General features: G+C 34.2%; 1 long non-coding RNA gene across 2 annotated transcripts in view; it reads left to right on the top strand.

The window, feature by feature from the left end:
* Window positions 1-599: 599 nt before the first annotated feature.
* Window positions 600-6,307, top strand: part of LOC128996253 (uncharacterized) — an 83,463-nt gene continuing 77,755 nt past the window's right edge. For both annotated transcript variants that reach the window (XR_008491033.1, XR_008491034.1), the window contains exon 1: window positions 600-902. This is a non-coding gene — a long non-coding RNA (uncharacterized LOC128996253). The remainder of the gene's footprint in view (window positions 903-6,307) is intronic.

The following is a 6,307-nucleotide window of genomic DNA, read 5'->3' as shown; positions in this document are numbered from 1 at the left end:
TTTTAAATTTAGATGTTGCCTTTTAGTCCAGATATGTGCCTTCCAATTAAGCTTTGCATCTAAGTGCATGCCCAAGTATTTTATTTCCGTAACTTGAGGGAGGTGAATATTGTTCATGGATACTGGAGGACATGTAGCCTGATTTAAGGTAAAAGTAATGTGTGCTGATTTATTTTCATTAATTTTGAACTTCCATGTTTTAAACCAATGAGAAATTTCATCCAAGTTTAGCTGTAAATTTGCTGTAGCTTGAGCTGGATTGTCGTGGACAGATAAAATCGCCGTGTCATCCGCAAATATAGCAACCATAGTGTTTACACTTTCTGGTAGGTGTAATATGTTTCCTTCCACCATGTGTAATATGAGCAGTGTAATATGTAATATAAAGCAGAAATATGAATTGCATATAAGGATATAAACAATCAATAAATATCAAGCTAAAAATGTTATGCCATATGATATAGTGATTATTATCTTGTCTTTCATGTTTTACCAAAAGCCAAATGGGAGAAGTCGAAGGTTTTCGTGTTTGACATTTTGCAGTTGCGTTTCTTCTGTTCTAGCGTCAAGTTGAGTTGAGCAGCTGGTTGCAGTCGCGAAAGTGATTGTCGTCGTAAAATTGTATTGTGTTTGGTAATCATTAAGTGATTTACGGGATTATGTGATCAATTAAAAGTGCGCGGGATAGAGACGCTTGTTTTCTTTCCATATAAAACGCCTATTCCTGTGTGTGTAGCTTTCCTCGAGTGTTTTCATTTGTAATATCTGGATTCTTTCTGTCTCCGACAACATGGATCGATGAAAAACAAGTCTTTTGAGTCATGCTTCATGGACCGGGTTTTAGTGTCGTTATATGTCTAAATCATCAGAAGACTACATTTCCCTAACTCTAGTGAATCAAGGTAAGTAATTGTCACTATTATATAATAAGCCTAATTCATAATTTCATCACAATGTACAAAAATGTTGACATACTTTGAAGTGTCTCTTTTTATAGGCCTAGAAGACAGGGGTTGCTTTACAATTAATTCGTGTGTTACCATATTTGTTCTTAATAGAGCCTTTTAGGCGGGAAGCTTAGGCATTAGTATTGACTAAAGTTAAAATTCTGAGTTTTTCAATCAGATATAGGCTAAACTAACTTAACTGTCCAAAACTTCAAGACAAACATTTGGACAACTAACCCATCAAATCCACATAACTTAGGCCTAGCCTAATCTTTTCTAAATTCACTAAGTTATTATCAGTAGCATTGAAGCTCAGTGTTCATTAATGCAAAGGAACGTGAAATTGAGCAATTTAATCATTAGACTTAACTTAGCCTAGGCTATACAGTGTAGGTACAGTGAGTAAGTTACTCTTGGCAGGCCTAATTCAAACTTTCGAAAAAGTCAATACTTTGATACCGTACTGTAACTCATAATATACACTAATTTCATAGAAAATCTAACTTATTGATATTTAAAGTTTTTCAACACATCTTTATAAGTTAAATAAGCCTAAGTTTACACACTGCATTTAAAAGTCTAAGCAGAGGGCAGGCCGATTTGGAACACATCAGTAACTTAGCTAATTGAAAGGTTGTTTGCAGAAAACTATATAATTCAAAGGCCCGGAGCTGAATTTATAGATTAAACTTAATAGCCTACATGTCATACAGGAGACTATAAAACATCCCGTTAGGTACGGTAGCTTTGCTGTTTAGTTGGGTTATTATTTAATTGAATAATCTGGTTAACAGTAGCCTTTTTGCTCATAAGAAAAGCTGCAAAGCCCATGTGTTTTAAGGCATCCAGTCATTCCCTTTTTATCGGTAAAAAAAAGGCTTGGATGATTAAAACTTACTAACTTGTTCAAAGAGTGGCTAGTAGGCTATCATTAAATATGTAGGCATATATAAACTGCCAAAATCGTAAGTTATCTTGTTCCTAGACATTTGTTCGGTCCACAACGCTCCTCATTTGTCAAACATGGAACATAAATTTTTCCGTCAAACACGACGTCAGATTTGCAGCCGCTTGAACTCATAGTCAGCAAATAATAACTAAACAAACATAATGAAGCTACAGGTTCTTCCATGAGCTTATTAAGAGTTCCTTGCGACATTGACAATGTTAAATAAGTTAGCCCAAATTTCCAAATTAGGTCCTGAAATAATACAATAACTTAGACTCGAGAATCAATGTTTTAATTTCAGTAGACACATAACTTACGTACCGGTATGCATATTATCATGTCAAAATGTGGATTACACACTGCAGAGATAAATTACAGTACGGTCCCGTGGGACAGTGGCGTTGTCCTAGGTATCTAGTTACTAGGAGTTCACAAATTGTGGATATTTAGGCTATAGGCATGCACTGTGGATGCGATAGTCTCTGGTGTGGATTAACGCCCACACTCGTGAGTAGGCCTACTACAACTATCCTTAGTAGTATCCTGATAATTAGACCAATTCGTTAAAATACCAAGGCAAAAATGTGGTTCAGATTCCACTATAAACAGTAGGTAGGCCTACCTTAGTTGCCATTAGATGTATGGACTATTAATTAACAGCAGCTGTGTCTAAGGAATATGTTGGCCTTAGTCACTAACAAGACTACAAGATCGCGCCACTCATCCTACACTCATCTACATTCATACTTGGCTTAAAATACCTAAGCCTACTTTGTATGGTCGCCATTTCAATGGAAAGTATTAAAAAGTTTCTATAAAAAATCATGCAAAAAACAAATGCAAAAGTTTTGCTTGGCACGCCGAGAAGTAAGCATTCTATAAAGAAAAAAACGCATCTAGGCATATATTAAGAAAACAACATTTTTAAAAACTAGGCTAATTCCTTTATAACGTCAAGGCAATCACTAGATTGAAATTTCCTTGGTTGAACATTCAAATAATTCTCCCATCCAATAGGCCTGGAACCCCCGCCGTAGCAAACCTGTAGCCTATTTAAAGGAATTTCCATTCATGGTTGGATTTTCGCTAAAATATCCCCTTCAAATTGTTAGGTTTATTTTCTATTCAAATAACATTAGGTAGAGATTTAAAGAGTCAGTAACGTTTGCTGTTGCTACAGGGAAAGTAATAAAGTGTAAGTATATTTAATAGCTTCGTATGAAATTATCACATTTATTCACAAACTAACAATTTACAGCAGTTTATATTCTCCATGAGAATAGCATGGAAATGTTAAATTTGTTTCAGTTTTTTCTTTTTTTCCCTTTTTTCCCCCTTTTTTTTAAATGTAAGTTACCGGTTGCGTTAAACCTGTAAGTTACCCATTTTTTGTAATCCCTAAAAAATAGTTTAGAAAGAAATTGCAAAATTTGATATTTTAGGGGTTCAATAATGGGAACTTATACCTACTGTTTCCATAGTTTGAACATGCTCGCTCTCTAATAAATAAATTGTTGGAAACTTAGTCTAGCTCTACACGTTTCTAGGGAGGACTACCATTTTCATCAAAATCAGAAGATTTTTACTCCATATATCCTGTTACTGGTACATATATTACGGTAATGATACAGGCCTATATGAACGGTTTCAAGGACTGAAGGGACATCAAAACAAATCATAGGCTAAGCAAATCGGTCCTGGGTCCAGGTCTTTCTGAGACCTATGGTAATAGCTACTGGTACTTCCCTAGGGAAATTATCTAAAAAAACAAAAGTTGATACGTTATGTAATTTATTAAAGAGACAAATCTATACAGAGTCTTCAATTTGTATCCGTGTCCTCCTTATTTGTCATGATCAAAAACTGCACTAAGAAAAGCTAAACGCATCAGCACACTGTAAAAGAGTGGAAGGCGACAACCCTTTTCTTGAAAAGACGCTTAACATGTAGTTAGTTATTTACCTTACATTCTATATTTATGTCGATCAAATTTGTATTAAAATATTTTAATTGATTTTTATACTGATAGAAAATTTAATCCCATACTATAAGCAGGTTCTTTGTAGAACTAGAGCCTACTTCAGATGAAGACGAGTGAAAGACAAAAGCAGAATGAGATGATAGTTTTGTTACCGACTAAAATCAGCTGATTCATTAGCCAGGCCTTTTACCTAAAGTCCAGTGATCAAAGACAGTTGGGTCCGGCTTTTAACGATCAAAAAGCTACAGACTTTTCTCAGGATCAAACTGGTTGAGTGCAGGGCCGAATTCCGTTTACCTAAACACTTTGACCACGGGGTCATTTTACAGCCTGAGGCTTGGCTGAGCGAGTGCCGGCAAGGTATCAGTGACCGGTTCCACAATGTGGCGGACCTGTATTGGATATGGTACCCGTATGGGATGCGGTAGTGGTTAGAATGCGTTACTTTGGTCCCGGGTTCAAATCCTGACACATCATCAATGGATTTTATCTAAGTGATATTGCCGCAACCCCTAGGACAAAAAAAAAGACTGGAGGCAAAAGTAATTTTATAAATTTTAAAATTCAGCTACAACTCAAATTCAGATTAATTTTTGTTTAGTATTTAGTTAAAAATGATTGTGAAAAAAATAAAATCTAAAGTTAAATGCAATGATAATTTGTGATTGTACTATAGTATAGTGTGTTGTAATATGATTTAGTCATAGATCTTCTTATACAGAATTGTTGATAGAGAATGAGCAAAATATACTGAATAGGCCTACTTGATAAATTTCTAGGTCTATAGATAATTATCTTCAGACTGTAATGTGTGTTTTTACTTTAATTCAATTTGAATTTCATACAAAATTGTACATAATTTAAAACGTAAAGGATGACAATAGTGTCTGAAAACCTCTCCGCGCTGTGGCAGTACATCTTAAATTTGGTCCTAATCTTAAATTATGACTGTCCAGAATGTGCCATAAATATGTTGAGTCAAAACCCACCCATTCTTGTGTCACTCTTATTTTTATAAATGTTGGTTGGCTTTAGAAAATGGGTTAAGGGTTTAACAAATGTTGGTATTTACTGTTAATTCCAAATTATTAGCTCTAACATTGATGCAATTTTTTAGAGTTGAATTTTAATTAGGAAAATATAGTTTGGGAGGACTTAAAAGCAAATGTGGTACAAAAATGGTTTAATTCAAAAAATTTCCCCTAAAAACATGAAAATGCCTAATTTGATTTTTTAACAGCTATTGTATTAAGCTTAACAAACAAATAATTTGTTAGATTGAAACGTTGTTGTATGATTATAAGTTACCGTACAGAAATTTCCAAATTTTTCTTACCAGTAAAAAGAAATGCTATAGTTTGCTAGTTTATGTATATTTTGATACAATTAGAAAATGTATTCAATATCAAACTAATAGGTCTATCATAGAAAAAAAAAAACACTTAGCGAATTTTCCATATAGGGAAAAAGCTATTGCCGTAGGTCTCATGGTAAGACCTGGACCCGGGACCGATTTACTTTTTAGTTTTGGGATCCAGTTATCTTCCTAACAGACGCATATATACATTTTTATGTACCGTATGTGTCCGTTAGCATGATAACCCAAGCAAAAATGATCCCATTTTGATGAAATTTGGTATAACTGTGTAAACCTACATTTATTCGAGCGAGTTTGCGAACCAGCATGATCGGACTATGGGAACAGGGGTTTATGGGGGTTTTATGGGTTTTCACCCTGAAAACAGACAATTTTGAAATTTCTTTCCAAACCATTTTGTAGAGCTCAAAAAACAAATAATTTAGTATATTGAAGCATTGTTGTTTGCCTAACAGAAAAAATCCAAATAGCGTTTGAATTTAAAATTACTTTATTATTCTTATGGAGAATAAAATAAACCGTTGTACCGTATCTTGCTTGTCTATGAACATATTTTAATGAAATTTGGAAAATTTGTTGACTTCATACTAAGCTATCAATATTTCAATTAAAACGCACCTTATTGTCTTCCCTGTAGCAGCAAACCTACGTACCGGTACTCATTAAAATTAATTATATTTAGATAGAAAACAAATCTGACAATTTTAAAGGAATAATTTAGTAGAATTCCAGCCTGGTAGATGGCAATTCGCTTAGTCTGCAGGTTTGCTGCGGCGGGGGTATCTAAACATCATGTTAAATCTAATTTTAATTTGGGAATTAATTCTACATATTTGAGAAAATATTTGAGTAAAAATCCTATCAGACAAACGGAATTTTGCTTAGTCTGCAGGATTGCTAGCGGGGTTCTTTATCACTAACTTGAACAATATTTCCTATTCATAAATGCATACATTTGATTTGAGTGTGTATAACATGAGGACATGTGCAGTAGGTTTGTGTAGGTTATTGGCTATAAAACATGAGATGTTCCTCGGGCCATCTTATTGTGT

The sequence above is a fragment of the Macrosteles quadrilineatus genome, unplaced genomic scaffold (assembly GCF_028750875.1).
Source record: "Macrosteles quadrilineatus isolate MER2022 unplaced genomic scaffold, UCM_ALF_1.0 Scaffold_6__1_contigs__length_79288215, whole genome shotgun sequence".
Classification (NCBI taxonomy): Eukaryota; Metazoa; Arthropoda; class Insecta; order Hemiptera; family Cicadellidae; genus Macrosteles; species Macrosteles quadrilineatus.
The sequence above is the reverse complement of the archived record's forward strand: the minus strand, read 5'-3'. Positions and strand labels throughout refer to the sequence as shown.